Source organism: Chlorocebus sabaeus, chromosome 21 (genome assembly GCF_047675955.1).
Source record: "Chlorocebus sabaeus isolate Y175 chromosome 21, mChlSab1.0.hap1, whole genome shotgun sequence".
NCBI classification, from domain to species: Eukaryota; Metazoa; Chordata; class Mammalia; order Primates; family Cercopithecidae; genus Chlorocebus; species Chlorocebus sabaeus.
The window spans coordinates 73,536,987-73,554,090 of record NC_132924.1 but is presented as its reverse complement, the minus strand read 5'-3'; positions in this window follow the sequence as shown (position 1 = coordinate 73,554,090).

Sequence of the window (17,104 nt, the reverse complement as noted above, 5' to 3'; positions counted from 1 at the left end):
AAGCCTAATCTCACCCAGAGAAGTTGAGTGTTAGCATTATGAGGCATAGTTCTAAATAGAAACTCATCATGAGAACCGAATATTTATATTGTAAAACCATATGACAAGCTACCATTCATGGAAGATACTAATATTTATTAGGTTGTAACTACATGCTAGATGTTGTTCTATAGGCTTTACACATAATACTTCATTTCTCCTGACATTTTGATAAAGTAGGTACTGTTATCTCCTTTTACAGGTAAGGAAACTGAGGTATAGAAGGATGAACTTTTGCAAGGCTACAAATCTAGTTAATGGTGAAGGTAACATTCAGACCCAAGTGATTCAGCTCTAGACTTTGTCTCAGTTACTGAATTGAACTCTCTGTGCACTTACCATGTGTCATACCAGCTCTCAGTACATAGTGTCCCAAAAGATTGGGCCTGTGCTTTCTTTCAGGGGGCAATTAAGAAAAAAGTAAACAAATGGAGCAGGATTTGGGCATAACAGCATGCTTCTCCCATCCCCCAAATCCCAGAAGTGTCACTGGGGTGTGTGCCAGTTAATTTAGCGCTCTTCAACTTCACAGCCACCCTTCTTTGCCCTAAATTGTGACATTAGAGTTGAAATCTGTAAACGTCTTTATGGTCAGTTGGCACAGTGTTTAGGTTTGTCAATAGAAGGTGCTAAGGAAACACTGCAGAAAGAAAGGGGCTCCTTTTCTTGGTTCCAGTGCTTTCCTGCTTGCTCCTACGGTGTGGTGGCCAGTGAGTGACTTTCTGACCAGTGGTGTGCAAGAAGGCCATGTTACATAATCTTCAGTAAATTTGGCCAGTTCCCTAGTGTGTGTCTTTCTATGGAGTGCTGCTGGCATGTCATTGGAATGGCTTCCTAGCAAGTTTTACTGAAAACACAGCTGATGGTTTCCTCAGCAGCCCAGTGTGTGACACCTTAAATTTCTGGATCATTAAGTGGACCACAGCCATATTATTTCCAATGAGGTCCTACTCTCAGGCTTAGTAGGGTGGCGGGTGGGTAGGGGAAAGTTCTTCTTAGTTATTCTCTCTTTGGGTACTCTCCTGCAGCCTAACAGATGGTGACTCTTCCCAATAATCACTATTGCTGTATTCTTTAGTGGGCTTTTTTCCTCTCCTAATTTTCCTCTCCTAATTTTCCTCTCCTAAGTCATCCTTTGACTGGATCTTGACTGATAAAAGTTGAACCCTGAGGAAAGCACTATCCTTGGAGTCAGAAATTGGGATCAGACTAGATTTTTTCTCTCTATTTTGGTATTCCTCACATTCACTTTATTTCCCCTTTTTGGATTTTATGCTATGTCAAGAAAAAATTATTTCATCACTGAGCACTCCAAGTGTAGAGCAGAACGCTAAATATTGCATGCTATTCCAGAAGAAAAATAGTTTAGGAATCCTAAAAGCCAAAGAAAGAAAGATATGAATGCATTCAGTTCTTAGAAGAGTTCTGTGGGATAGATGCTTGTGGCAGACATGGTCTCCACCCAAATCTCCTAGGATCCCTTTGGTTGAACTGAGTGTCCTTCCTCTAGCTTCTGCATTCTTTTGCTTCTTGCAGCCTTCCCTGAGACTCTCTTTGGAGGAATGCCCAAACGCTACTAGACTCACTTTGTCTACTGACTCAGAGAGCCAGACAAAACCACCTGCAAGTTTACTTCTTTCCCAGGATGCCCTTTGCCAAGGACTTTCTATAGAGTATAAAAGACCAGCCTTCTTGCCTCTAGTAGCAAGAAAACCTGAGGTGTAAGTTACACCCTGAGACTCCCCTGTAGAATTATACTGATGTTAGGATTTTGCCTGAAACCTCCTCCTTCCCTATTTTGCTTACTGTGGTACGTGATGAGTTTTTCCTGATAGCATTTCTATAATAAATCACTTGCAGAAACAATCTTCATCTCAGAGTTTGATCCTGGGGATCCTGACTTAAGACATTACTATTCTTTCTTTCTTTTTATTTTTTTTTTCTTTTACAGATGAGGAAACTGAGGATCAGGGCTTTTAAATTGCCCCAAATCACACTACCAATAGGAGGTAGAGTTGTGGTATCTTTTTTAGAGGGACCATTATTCTGCTGACTACAGTACTGTAGGGCATACAGTTTCTTATCCACACTGTTTCTGAGTCCAGTCTGTCAATATCAGTACTCCATGATTATTGTGTTTGTTTTTCTTTCTCCCTTTTATCTCAAAAATCTCTATTGTGATGCAAGAGAGACCTTTCTGAAACCTCTCCTTTTTTCTGTGTTTAAAACCGCCCAGTGCCGCCCAATAAATACACAGCAAAGTCCAAACTCCTTATCCTCCTTGGATCCTCCTTCCCACACTTTTTAACTGTTCAGCCGTATTTCTGCATGTACTCTGAGACTGGAATCCAGGGCAACAAAGCTAATGTGGGTTCTCCAAGATTAACACAAATGAAAGGAGGCCCCTTTATGCCATCTATTCTAGGTCCCTTGGAATATAATTAAAAACAGGAATTTCAACATTGAAATGTAATTATGTTCAGATAAGGACAGTAAGGTACAGTGGCTTGAGCCAATCTCCCACCATGTCTGCGGACTGGGATAGCTGACCCAGGTGTCCTACCTAAGGCTCAGGCCTGTGTCTTCACTTCTCCTTTCAACCCTTTACTTCTTCCAGAGTTGAACGCCTTACTCTCCTTGGCTCACTAGGCCATTTCATGGTTTGTGTTTGCCCGAAATACAACCCTTTCCCTGCCTGGTCTGCACCTGCTCACCCTCAAAGAAATACCTCTGGGCCCACTTTCTTTCTTGGAAGCTTTTTATGATTCTCATTTCTGTTACCAACAGTTTTTATTTATGTCTCCATGTATCCTTTGCAGAAACACAACTTTCCAGGTTCTATGTTTTATTTGCATTCTTAGTGTCTGGCACATTGTCTGACACAGTGTAAAAGCTCAGTAGAATTTTGCCTCATAGCAGATGTGTCTAAAGTGAGGGTGTCCAAAATTTCATTAAATGACCACTGCTTTAACATGAATTCTTGGTTACGGCAGGAGAATCGCTTGAACCTGGGAAGCAGAGGTTGTGGTGAGCCGAGATCACACCACTGCAATCCAGCCTGGTGACAAAGGGAGACTTTGTCTCAAAAAAAAAAAAAAAAAAGAATATATATATATATACATATTTTGTTTCTATAAAAGTGTATACATATGAATTCTTACTGATAGTATTAAACGATTATCTCTTTACACTCATAAGTAATGTCTTACAATAACAGAATGCAGGAGAGCACATATCAATGAAGAAAAGATAAAATATACTTATCCATGAAACTGAGGTTAAGAAACCAGTGTCTTCAAAAGCTGGGGACAGCTCTGCATAAACACTGGGTCTATGCAGACTTGAGAGATAGTGATGACATGGTGAGACACAAACTCGATCTATTTCATAGTTCATCTGTGATCATTCCTATTAATAAACTTATTTTCACAACTGTTTCAATATTCACATAAAAATGTTAACCCAATCTGCAATTATACCCCTTGAATGTAAAATAAAACAAAAGCCCACAAAAAAGATATGAATCCACACTTAAAAGGTGGATTTATTTAGCACAGTATGGAGTTTCTTAGACTTCTCTGTCACTGTCTCTAACAATGACATACTCACCTAACCCCACAAAAACAACTTTATTTTGTCTCTAGTTTTCATCTGCAAATTCATGTGGATTTTAAATCCTACTCTTTTGTAGGTTTGTATTTGTACTATTATAAAATGTGACTCTCTCTTTCCAAACTTTGCCTAAATTGCAGAATAATTTTTCCTGTTTATTCAGTGGTTTCCAGCTTTCCTGGCCCAGTCCGGGATTCTACTGTTTTGCAGGTTTGTATTTGTACTATGATAAAATGTGACTCTCTCTCCAAACTCTGCCTAAATTACAGAATGATTTTTCATGTTTGCACAGTGGTTTTCAGCATTCCTGGCCCAGTCCAGGGACACTGTGGGTGTGTCCAGCTTAAATCCAGTAACTGGAAATACAAGCCCAAGTTCTGGAGAGTTCGAGCTGCAGAGATATATGGGGACACTTTCAACCTTGACTCATTGGCCATAACCAGCAGAGTGGAAAATATAAGAAGAGGAAAAACATTGAACTGCAATGTTATAACATCCTTTACTAGGCAGAGAAAAGAGGAAAGACCAGGAAAGAAAACTGTATTACAATGTGAAAATGTAATGTTGAGAAATTTAGGCATCTTGGGGTTAGTGAGAAGTTTTAGGGGCTTGGACTCTTCAAATCACATGTACAGAAATGTGTATTTTATCTGATATCTTATCAAATGACATAGTGCTAATCTTTATCTCAAGACTTCACATCTTTTGGTGATTGCATCTTTTAGGTTTATAGCAGTTAAGTTTGCATGAAAGCACCAGGGCTGTTTCATTTCAGTCAAGAATAATGTTCATTGATTGTGCTTCTGCATTTCATACAACTATTTTAGAACTTGTTTTAGTTTTATGAGGGAATAATTGGTCCAACTTCTATATAACTGAGGAATTTACTCTCAAACAACACTGTCAATTAGTTACCTATCTCTCTGCAAATGATCTGGGAACATTGAGAGGAAAGGAAGGAAGAGGCAAAATCTGACCATTTAAATCTAAGCATATTAGATCATTTTGGTTGTTAGAAAGTCCTGAATGATGTGACTTACATTCTTGTAAAACACCTCTTTGCATAGATTCATGGCCCGAACAATATATAAAGAGTGGAGAAGGAACCGCAGTTGCAAATAGTTCAAATCTTTGCTCCATCTTAACTATGCAGTTCACAAAGTGTGAAGAAATTTGATAATCTCAAAAAAGATAACAAAAATAATGTTCTGTGACTTTAAAGTTTTGCAATATTTTACGTACATGATAATGGGTACTTTAATAAGAACCCTTGATACTTTTGTTATTGTATTCAATATATGCTTATAATACAACAGGATCGTATTGTTTGGGATTTGGAAATTTATTCTTTCTTATGCAATCTTATGCAGTGATACCGCTTGAATATAAATATGTGAATTTATCTTTCTTTTTTGTTGTTGTTTTGCACTCTACTTATTTGGTGCCTGTCAGTCTTTTATCATCAGTTTATATTCTACTAAACTCAAAAAGACAATCTCATACCTTTTGTAATTGTAGGCATTCCTTACTAGATTTTTAAATAGACTTCAAAAATTCAAGTACTTTGATTTCATGCCATCAAGTAGCTGGATCTATCCCCCGCACCCCCTGCTTTTAAATGTTAGTGAGTAGTTCAATTTCTGTTGCTTTCTAGTTTGTGAATTCTAAATCTTTTAAAACGATCTTGCCATTTTTCATGCACTTATCCTTACGGAAAACTCTATGAAACATTACTTATCTCTTACTTTTATGTTTTAAACTACTTTTTTATGTTACTATTCCCTCTGCTTTCTAAATGCGCATATTAATTTATTCTTTTTATTCTCTGTAGCTCTTCTCAGTATATGAATTCAGTTTCCCATCAATCCCCATGGAATTTTAAAAAATAAATGTTAAGTATTCTGTTATTTTAGTATGATATCTAGTGCCCATATTCTAATTCTGCCTCTTATTTTTAAAATAATTTTATTATTGATTTAAAATGACAACAGTTTCAATTTCAAGGAAGTGAAAGGAAACAAAGGAATAATATTATGGGTTTAATTTTTATCAGTGAACTTGTAGGTGAAGAAAAGGTTTGGGGAAGGAAATGAACATATTATACTGCAAAATAGTAAGGAACAATCAGATGTGTTTTCTAGTTTCTGGAAAAGCACGTTTCAAGAAATTCAACGACAAATTCATCATGCTTGCTTAGATTGTTGAGAAGCAAAAATGCTGATGAACACTAGGAAGCAATGAGAATGTAATTCTAATCATACTGTTTTAATAATTTTGCAAAACTCTCCAAACGCTACTCTGTGTGGATGTCTTTCAGAATTTGATGAATACTAGTGGTCTTATTCTGCCCTTTTCTCTCTACCACAATATATACATTGTATCACACACATATATACACAGTATTATGTGTGTGTATAAAAATAGTATTACATATATTGCACACACATACACATTTTCCAAATATTACATATAATTTCATGTAATTTATAGACCTATTAAGGCCCAACCATTTTCTTGGATAGGGGATTCTTTGGAAGTCCAGCTTAAATAAAGCCCTTATAGAACTTTTTTTTTTTTTTTTTTTTTAAGACAGAGTCTCGCTCTGTCGCCCAGGCTGGAATGCAGTGGCGCAATCTCTGCTCACTGCAAGCTCCGCCTCCCGGGTTCACGCCATTCTCCTGCCTCAGCCTCCTGAGTAGCTGGGACTACAGGCGCCTGCCGCTGCGCCCGGCTAGTTTTTTTTCTATTTTTTAGTAGAGACGGGGTTTCACCATGGTCTCGATCTCCTGACCTTGTGATCCGCCCGCCTCGGCCTCCCAAAGTGCTGGGATTACAAGCGTGAGCTACAGTAACATTATCTACTGAACTCTTAGTACATGCTACCTGAACCTTTTATCACGTTTCTTCCTGGCTTGTATTACAACACTGTTGACATATCTCAGCCTCACTTCTAGGCGGCTTTGAGAGCATGACTCATGTTTGTATTCCTCACTGAGGTTGAATGAATAAGAGAAACTACAGTAGCAGGAAAAAATACTGCACATGTAGATATCAGTGAATATGAAAGGGTCAAATGAATCTATTATAGTAAGCACAAAATCAACTGACACCAACAAAGTAAACCCCAAATTTTTAATGGTATTTTAATAGATCAAGAGGAACAAGCAGACTGCTGTCTGGGAAGTTGGTAAAGTTTTGAGACAATTGTCTCCTACTTTCTCTATCATGGGGAGTAATTTTAAAAGAAAAATGGAGGGTAAGTTTCTTTGAGAGAAAATTGTAGCTTAAAACAGGTCATGGAATAATTAGAAATAATTTAATTGCTTTAGAGGATTTTAATCTTTCAACTGCTCTCAATTAGATCCTAAGGCAATAAAAGAATCAGGAGGTTTGGAAAACCATTGTCTGTAATCTCTGAAGAAAAGTGGACATTAGGGGAGTCAGCTGAAAAGCGAAGCTATCACCATTTTCTAAAGAGGAAAAAGGTGAACCTCACAAACTATAGATCAATAAAATAGGACATCGAGAGAAAGAATATGAAGCTCGCATAGGTTCACAAAGAATGAGTCAAATCAAACAACATACATTTTTATTTATAAAGCGTGACTTGTTCATTGTCAATTCATGTTAGCTTAATAATTAGGCATTAATGCCATCACTGCAATGCATGTGTCAGCAATGAATGATCAAAGGCCAGGCTTCCATCATTCTGTTTAATATCTTCGAGTAATGCTTACGTTTGCAAATGCTCTTTTAACACATTCTCCATATGCAGCCTGTCCAGCACGGCACACAATAGACCTGTTACTTCCCCCTCACAAGCACCCCTAATATTTCATGTGCTTATCCAATTGACTTCTCCCACTGGTGCCTCATATTGAATTTGTAGAATCACACCTGCTCCTTTTTCAAAACTCTTCTGAATTTTTTCTTAAATAATTCACTGACTCAAAAGCTGTCAGATATTTGAAGACTACTCGCAAAATTTTAATATTATAAATGTATAATGTAAATGTAATCAAGATTTGTATAATGTACAATGTACGTTGGTAAATAAAAGTATGCTGTGAATAAATACATATGCAATTCAAAATTTTACATAAATATACAATGTAGCTCATAGTCTTTTTTTTTTGGTGGGGGGGGTACGGAGTCTCACTCTGTCACACCCAGGCTGGAGTGCAGCGGCACAATCTCGGCTCGCTGCAACCTCTACCTCCTGGGTTCAAGCAATTCTTCTGCCTCAGCCACCTGAATAGCTAGGATTACAGGTGCCCACCACCGTGCCCAGCTAATTTTTTTTTTTCTATTTTTGTTGTTTTTAGTAGAGATGGGGTTGGTCAGGCTGGTCTTGAACTCCTGACCTCAGATAATCCACCTGCCTCGACTTCCCAAAGTGCTGAGATTACAGGCGTGAGCCACTGTGCTAAGCCTAGTTCATGTTCTTTAAGGACAATTGTGAATATTTTTATGTCCAGTTAATTTTCATTAAGATATTGATCAGTTAATAGCTAAGTATGTTCTATAAATCCTATCTAGTTTCAACCTTAAATTGTTTGCATATACGAATCTAGTTTATTGTTTGCATATATTTTATAGTGTAGAGATTAGGCATTTTAATAAAGTTTTAAAATTTCCAGGACATACTGCTAATGACTATGCTTCCTACTATAGGCCACAATTTTTTTTCTATTGTCAATAATATTTTGATAAGGATAATAAGGAAATGTGTCCTTCATTTGTTAACAATAGGTGTTCGAGAATTTTAAAATGAAAATTGAAGAAGTAAAAGACACCATACATTGAGTTTGTTTGATTTCATGGCTTCAAGAGTTCAATAATTTATTGAAATATTTTACAGACCAAAGGAACAACAGATATATTGCATTTGTAAGCCCCCACATATTTTAAAGGATAATGGTTTATATATGAAAATTCCCTAAAGTTTACATTTCATCAGGAAAAGCTAAATAAAAGAAGTTTACATTTTCCTAGGACTAATAATAAGATTTATTTCCCAATCCTCTTCTCTGGAGACAAATGTAGGTCTCTCTTGAAAAGCAGAAAGATTTGCATATGAGGTACGAGTTAGAGGGCTAGAAATATCTTTTCCAGTCTCCCCAAAATGTTTCACTATGTTTTATCATGCTATCTGATAATTTTGCACTGAAGTTTTCATTCTGAGATAAGAAAATGCAAATATCTCTGAATGGGTCTCTTTGCTTTAGTCATACTCATATGGCTACTACTGAACAAAATATGTTCATTACAGGATGAAGGGAATGTTGCCAGCCAGCAAATCCCTAGAGTCTGCACCACACCAAACGTTGCTTAGCAATTTCCACGATGTTCTGTCTAATTTGCAAGGATCAAGGAGATGTTTGTGTATGTTACATAAAGCTGTAAAATTGGTATTTATTGTATGTTTCTGTATTGAAAGCTTTACAAACAAAGGAAATGGAAAGTTAACAGGTGGATATGATAGTGTGGTGCTACTTTAGCTGGATGGTAAGGAAGGGCTTCTCTTAGGAAGTGTTTTAGGCCAGGACTTGAATAATGAATAGTATCCAGTCATACAAAAATCTGGGGGAAAGACTTTTCAGGCCCAGGAGAAATGAACATTCTTTTCATGCATACAAGAATGAAAGTGAACATTACCTACTCTAGGTCCTGAAGTGGGAAGTTGGCTTGCCAGAGAGTAGGTAATTTTCACTTTCATTCTTTTATGCATTCAATTATACTACTACTTAGGTTGGTTCATAAGGGCTTCCACAATTTGGTTCCCACTTAAAATTTAAAACTTTCCTAACCCATTCCCACCATTATTGTGCTAATCCATGCATTTGTGACTTTGCGTATGCTGTTTTCATTGTTTAATATTCTTCTCATGCATTCTTTCTTTCCTGATAATGAACTCATCTTTGAAAGTCCCCTTCAAGCCTCTTCTCCTTTAGGAGGCCGCTTCTCACTGTCTCCTGCCTACGACCCATTGAATTGTTCAGTTTTTAAGCTGCCATTGTCTTGTGCATTTGACACATTGCTTTGCAATTACTGATTTACATGTCTGCTTTTATCACTGGTGAGGTTCTTTAGGAGAGAGACATTATTAATTCATCTCTGGGCACATATGGTCCAACATATTAAAAGTACTACAGAGTGCTATTACTATGTAGTATGTAGTATTAGTAGCAGTTACTCAACAAATCATTTTTATATAAGTGAATATAATATCTTTTTGTTATTATGATTTAACATAAGATAGAATTTATCTTCAGAAGTTTCCATGATATATTTGTTCTAGTTAAAAGCCAATAGCCATTAGAATATTACCATCATTTAATGTAAAACAATAAAATATTAAATATGATAGTTTATATTTAATGTGAACTAAGCTCATGGAACTATTGTGTAAAGAATGAGTAATTATTGACATAGAATTTTAAATTCAACTTTTCATATAGTATACCTTATGATATATTTTCAGCCTACTTTTAAATATATTGGCATTGAAAGCCAGTTACTAATTCGTTGAATTCATTATTTCTTTTTAAGTTATAGAAGTAGAATTATGTTTGAGACATTCATTATTTTTAGTAGAGACAGGGTTTCACCAGGTTGATCAGGCTGGTCTCGATCTCCTGACCTCAAATGATCCACTGCCTCGGCTTCCCAAAGTGCTGGGATTACAGGCGTGAACCACCACACCCAGCCATCCCTCTGATTCTTTAAGTACTTCCTTGTTTTCAAATGTACAAGATGTTCCATATTATTTTGTTATTTCTCTTCCCCAGCTCTGGAATCTGCCTTTCCTTCAAGGAGCCTTGGTTCTTTCTAGTGACAAATTATATTTAGATACCAAGATCTGTGTATTTGACTTGATATTGCTTTTGGACATTGTTTCTAGTCTCTTTCAGTAGACAGAACTAAGAAATGTAAGAAGAAATATTTGAATGCATGTATATGTAATATATTAAGTACATTTAAACATATTAAATTAATGAGTTCATACTAATACTTTCAATAAACCACAATTCCCTTTTCATGTTTTCGAAGGAAAAATATACATTGTCTGTATACAGTGGACATAGATAGTAATAATACTGATCTAGAAAAGAGCAATCTTAAATAGATCCCATTAATAAAGATAACATATCTTGGAATTCTAGATATTAAAGAGAGAGATTACCTAGAGCTGTGTTCTAGATATTTCATAGTAGATCTTGGCTGTGCTGTTTTGGATTTGTGTTGGAGTAGAACAATCAGATGACAAAAGTTCATCCCACATGGAAAAATCAAAGCATTCATTACAGAGAGAATTTTGAAATAAGTGTGTATATATACACACACACACACACACACACACACACATATATATGTATATGGGGGTTATAAACAATGAAGGAAGTAGTGACACTATCTATGTGGGAACAATACTAGTATCCTCCCTTTGGCTGAATCCAGTAGCTACAGATGCAATTCTGGGGACTCTGTTTAGCAATAGCTTAACTATTGCTTGGCTACAAGCATGGATAACTTGTTCAAAGATAATGAGGAGTTGTAAATATCTAAATAAACAGGATTTGCAACATAAAAAGCTTTGTGACTATGTGTCTGAATTCTTAGAGTTTCCTCCCAGCAAGACATTGGACGTGGCAGACTTTTCTGTAATGGTCCATCTCGCCCTATTTCATGAAAAGCCAGAGCTCTACTTCGTTTACTAACCCCAAATACATAAATTCAATAGAAATAGTAGCCTGTTTTTACTGGTTTATTTGCTTTATCTAAAAAAAGAAGGCATAAAGTCTGTTTTTGATAGCATAACAAAACAAAAGTTCTCATTTTAATAATGCATCTCATATATACTTGGTAACTATTGCATAGTAATAATTTAATAACTTGAAAAATATTTATGCATGTATATTGGAAGAGGCCACAGTTATAAAAAATATTGACCAGTATTGAACAGTGCAAATAATAATTATTTAGAAGCTTCTGTGCAACAGATGCCATATGTGTTACATTTTATTTGATCATCAAAACAAGAAAATAGTCATATATAATATTATCCCCATTTCATAGAAGAAACTGAGATTACATAATTTGTTCAACTTGACCAACTTCTTATAACTAATACATAGCAGAAATAAGGTTCAAACCTCATTGGGTTTGACTCCAGACCCCAGCCTCTTTTGAATGCATCATAAAAGCCTTTGGTCTGCCCGTGGCCAGTAACAACTTTTACTAAATTGATTTGTATTTGTAAAAGGAAGTTATTTGCCTATTTTGCTTTTTATTTGTAAAAGGAAGTTATTTGCCTATTTTGATGATCCCCAGTGTTTTTAACATCAATAAGTGTGTCCACCACACATGATAGTTTTTGATCGTTTTTAATGTTTTGTTTCCATGATTACAAGATTAAAAAACTATTAATTAGTGATACTTTTAATTTTAATTTTATTAATTAAAACACATCTGTCTCCACTGGAAGAAGAGCACTTGTGACAACAGCATAGACGGCTTCATTTTGAGGAGTAAATTACAATGGAACGTGAACTAAAGATACATAGAGAAGGCATGGACCACACAAATGTGATTGAAAGCTGGCCTGGAGTCATCCTAAATTGACTTTTTCCCACAGGGCCCCTAAAAGAGAGTAGAATCCCAACAGCTAGAATCTATGGAGAGATAGACTGCTGAGACCCACATCAGTGAAATGCAGGCAAGGAAGGGATCCCTAGCAAAGAATGGGGAGAGGAATGGATGGTCTGAAGAATGCTGAAGGAACTGAAACACTCTGCAAGGCAAAGAAGATCCAGTATTAACTTTGACCCCTGCCAAACCCAGGCAGCAACAATGGCCGCTCACAAAGCACCAGCACGAACACGCTTTCTTGTGCCCCCACATCTCTTCCCTTCACCATCTTGAACCCTGGTGTCATCATAAACCGTGTAAGTTAACAACTGAGGAGGCGAAGAATGATACATTGAGAAAATAGAAAAGTATCTGTCTAGGCCCTACTTTCATACTGCAGGTCAGCCTTCTGTAGCATGGCAGATTAGGCAAGTGCAGAGGCCTTAATTGTGAGTGAAAGTTGGAGTTTTTATTCTGCTCTGGCTATACCTATCAGTTTCAAAACTGGAGTAGTTTAAGTGACTACAGTACTAGGAAGATGTTATTACTTATTATAGCTATGGAGAACTGACCAAGATTTTATCTAGGGGGAGGAGTATCACCCTACAGAGCAGATTTGAAGGGACATTATGAGAGAAAACAGTTACTTAGGGTTTAATGTTGCCAATTATGTTCTTTAGAATACCTTCATATATTTATATGCCTATATATCATATAACTAAAATATACATGTATCCGTATGTGTGTGTATCATATGGAGCACATTGTCTTTTGCAGGGTTTCTTTGTTTTAAATGTCTATTTGGTTATTTTCTTGATTGAATCTCTATGTATGCTTTTCTCTTCAATGCTGTAGCTGTAAGCAAATTAGGTAAGGACTTTATATGCAATATTCTATATGTTTTCTTTCATAATTAGAGAATATCTTATTTTATATAAACCTCATGTATTACGTGATATATGTGACACCCTGTCATGTATCATACTTGCATGCAAATGTTTATGAAACACAAATCATCTCAAATCAGCAGGATCAAAATTATATTTGAAAAATGTATTCAATAAGATATGTAAGATGAGATAGAATTAATTCTAATTGAATTCACAGAGGATTTGAAATTGGATGTAAATCTGTAATAACAAATTACATTACATATGAATTACTATTAGATTTGCATTCAGGAAATTGTACTGTGTTCACATAAGAGTATCACTTAAAGAGAACATTAGAACAGATACCCTATTTTTACTTTCTCGTCTCTTTTCCTGCTCTTTTTCTTCCTCTTTTCAATAACCTAAATGTCATTAAAAAATCTCACCATCTTAATTATCAATATTAAGACTGATTTTGAGAAATGTAGAGAACCTAGGATTTGCATTTTAGTGGAATATAGAATATAATAAATATTTTTGTAAGTGTGTAAAATATTCAAGAGGTAACAATTTTAAGATCTTAAAAGTCATCTATCAAATATTGAATTTTAGATGTTAAGGCTAGGAGAGATATTCAAAAACAGCTTCTTTACAGTTAGCTTAGAGATTCAGTGTTCTATTGTCAGCATGTGGGCATTAAAAAAAGTCATTTGATACATATGCATACCTGTGCCATGCTGGCGTGCTGCACCCATCAACTCGTCAGTACCCATCAACTCGTCATTTACATCAGGTATAACTCCCAATGCAATCCCTCCCCCCTCCCCCCTCCCCGTGATAGGCCCAGGTGTGTGATGTTCCCCTTCCCGAGTCCAAGTGATCTCATTGTTCAGTTCCCACCTATGAGTGAGAACATGCGGTGTTTGGTTTTCTGTTCTTGCGATAGTTTGCTGAGAATGATGGTTTCCAGCTGCATCCATGTCCCTACAAAGGACACAAACTCATCCTTTTTTATGGCTGCATAGTATTCCATGGTGTATATGTGCCACATTTTCTTAATCCAGTCTGTCACTGATGGACATTTGGGTTGATTCCAAGTCTTTGCTATTGTGAATAGTGCTGCAGTAAACATACGTGTGCATGTGTCTTTATAGCAGCATGATTTATAATCCTTTGGGTATATAACCAGTAATGAGATGGCTGGGTCATATGGTACTTCTAGTTCTAGATCCTTGAGGAATCGCCATACTGTTTTCCATAATGGTTGAACTGGTTTACAATCCCACCAACAGTATAAAAGTGTTCCTATTTCTCCACATCCTCTCTAGCACCTGTTGTTTCCTGCACGTTATCCACATGTACCCTAGAACTTAAAGTATAATAAATAAATAAATAAATAAAATGCATCACAAGAGAATATATACAATCGCTATGATTCTTTTTTAAAGAGAGGGACAACGTAGGTAGAATTGTCTTATTGGTTATCAAATTATCGTATAAAGCTATGGCAATGGTAGTATTGGTATATAAATAGACAAATAGAACTGACTAATATATAAATGGAAATTCAGTGTATGATAAAGGAGCACTTCAAAATGCTAGGAAAAGGGGCAGGGTGCAGTGGCTCACACCTGTAATCCCAGCTCTTTGGGAGGCCGAGGTGGGCAGATCACCTGAGGTCAGGAGTTCAAGACCAGCCTAGCCAACAAGGTGAAACCCTGTCTCTATAAAAATACAAAAATTAGCCAGGCGTGGTGGCACATGCCTGTAGTCCCAGCTACTTGGCACACTGAGGCAGGGGAAAAAAAAAGTCATTTGAAACTGATACAGGTCATTCACTCAAAACATTCTTAGATTTTGGGCATACGTGCTGCAACTTAGAATTTAAGTGTTGTCCAAAAGAGATTAGTATTGGTCATAACATGGACTGTAAAGCCACCATTTAAATGAAGCATGTAAGAAAGAATATTCTAGTACACAAAAGTTATTAATGGCCTAGAATGACCTCCTTCTCACTCATATGATGAAAAGAATAAAGTACATAAAAATGTTTGTTGCAACAGCTATCCATAAAAAAAGAAAACCCTCCAAAATAGCAAAATTGAATAGGTATCTACAGTCAACTTTATCCTGAAAATGCCTAGAAACACTGACTGTGGTTATATAGCATTCTGAGACCAATGAATCTTTAGACAGTACTAATTTCCTACCCCAAAGCTATTCTCTACTTCCTTCTTAGTGACAGAGCTCCTTTCTGCTCAAATTTTATACCAGATAAAATATTCACCTACTGAGACTCCCTGGCACCAGGCGTGCTCATGTAATAATATAAGCATAGGCAGTGAGACTAGGTATGGACCCATTAGGGGCTTCTCAGAATGTCTTTGCTTTTCTAATATAGACAACCCTTTGTCTCTCTGTTTCTCCAGCCTATAGCACAGCTGATGAAAGAGAAGCCATCTTGCTGCTATTTGACAAACATGAAGATAAAAGCTTTCCTTTAAAGATGGTGGAGCAAAAAGATAGAAGGGGCCTAGACTCCCTACCTTCACACTTCCTGCTATGAAAGCATTGCTATTATTATAAGGTTAATCTGCCAAAATGGACTTCCATGTCATATGCTTAAATGCATCAAAATTCATACAATATACACTAAATTGGTAAAAGTATCCATTTTAAAGGATTAATCTGAGGGACCCACAGATACTTAACATAATCAACTCTCAGAAAAAAGAAAATAAGTTATTTCATTGTGATTTTGAAGCTGATCTTTTATGATCTTTTAGTTATCAAACTGTTAAATATATTTTAACTTTCAAATTTTATGAATAAAGGAGATGAATCCTGTTATTTTCTCAGTGTTAGAGTGATGATGTTTGTCATGTGTGCGTATGTATGCACACAAATGTACTCAAGGAGCCTGAAGGGGACCATGACTTTCTGGGCACTCAATGCTACTTATCTCTAACTCTTCCTTTAAATCCAAGAAGCCAAGCAATGACCTTCTTTCTCACTCTTGGACTGCTGCTCTAGCTGTCAGCCACTCTGAATATTGAGAACAATTAATAGCCAGTGATCTTTAATTTGGGAGGGAGATTAATATAACCATTTCACATATTAGTAATTTAAGCCCTAAAGTGCCATTTTTGTACAAAGTCAATGCAGATGCTGTCTGCCTTGATAATAAAAATGGTCACTTTAAACATCACGTAAGCCACCCCATCACATCCTCTCATTGAAATGAAGGAAGATGAAAAGTTACTGAGTTAGAACAATACTTGAAAAGAAGGAAAACAACTTCTCAAAGTCTGGATGCTGTTTCTATGGGAACTGGCTGGACTGGCAAATAACTGGAGGCCTTTGCATATCTTGCCCCTCAAATGTGAGCAGCACTTGGGAGGAAGAAGGCTGAACAAGGCTGCATTTTTGACCCACTACCCATCCCTATTATAGAGATTTAGGGATTTTGCCAATCACAAATTCAAACAGCTACCCATTTCCTGAAACATAATTTAATTTTAGTGGTAGCTAGGGACATTGCCTCCTTAGATTTACTACCCTCTGTTAACCATCAAACACACAGAAAATGTGGTTCCTTGTAAAACAATATGAATAAAGAGAGGTTGGGAAAAATGTTACATGGAAACTTGCAATGTGATATCAACTGTAGGCAAGGACAGTACTTGTAAGCAATGCTTGTGAGGTATATAAGATTCTCAAATACTGTTTCGGGGGGTCGGGAGAGAAATTTAAAGACAAAAATCTGAATGATCCAGAAATAAAGTATCATCCTAGAAGACAGAAGCTGGCAACAGATTAGGATTCATTTTCACTATAGTCAAGTATACTTAAAGCTAGAAATTGTTCAGAAAGTTACGTGCATTAATCTGCCTTCTGCTTTAAGAATACAAGGAGGCTTCTGTCAACACTTAAGTAGGCAGTGAGAGATA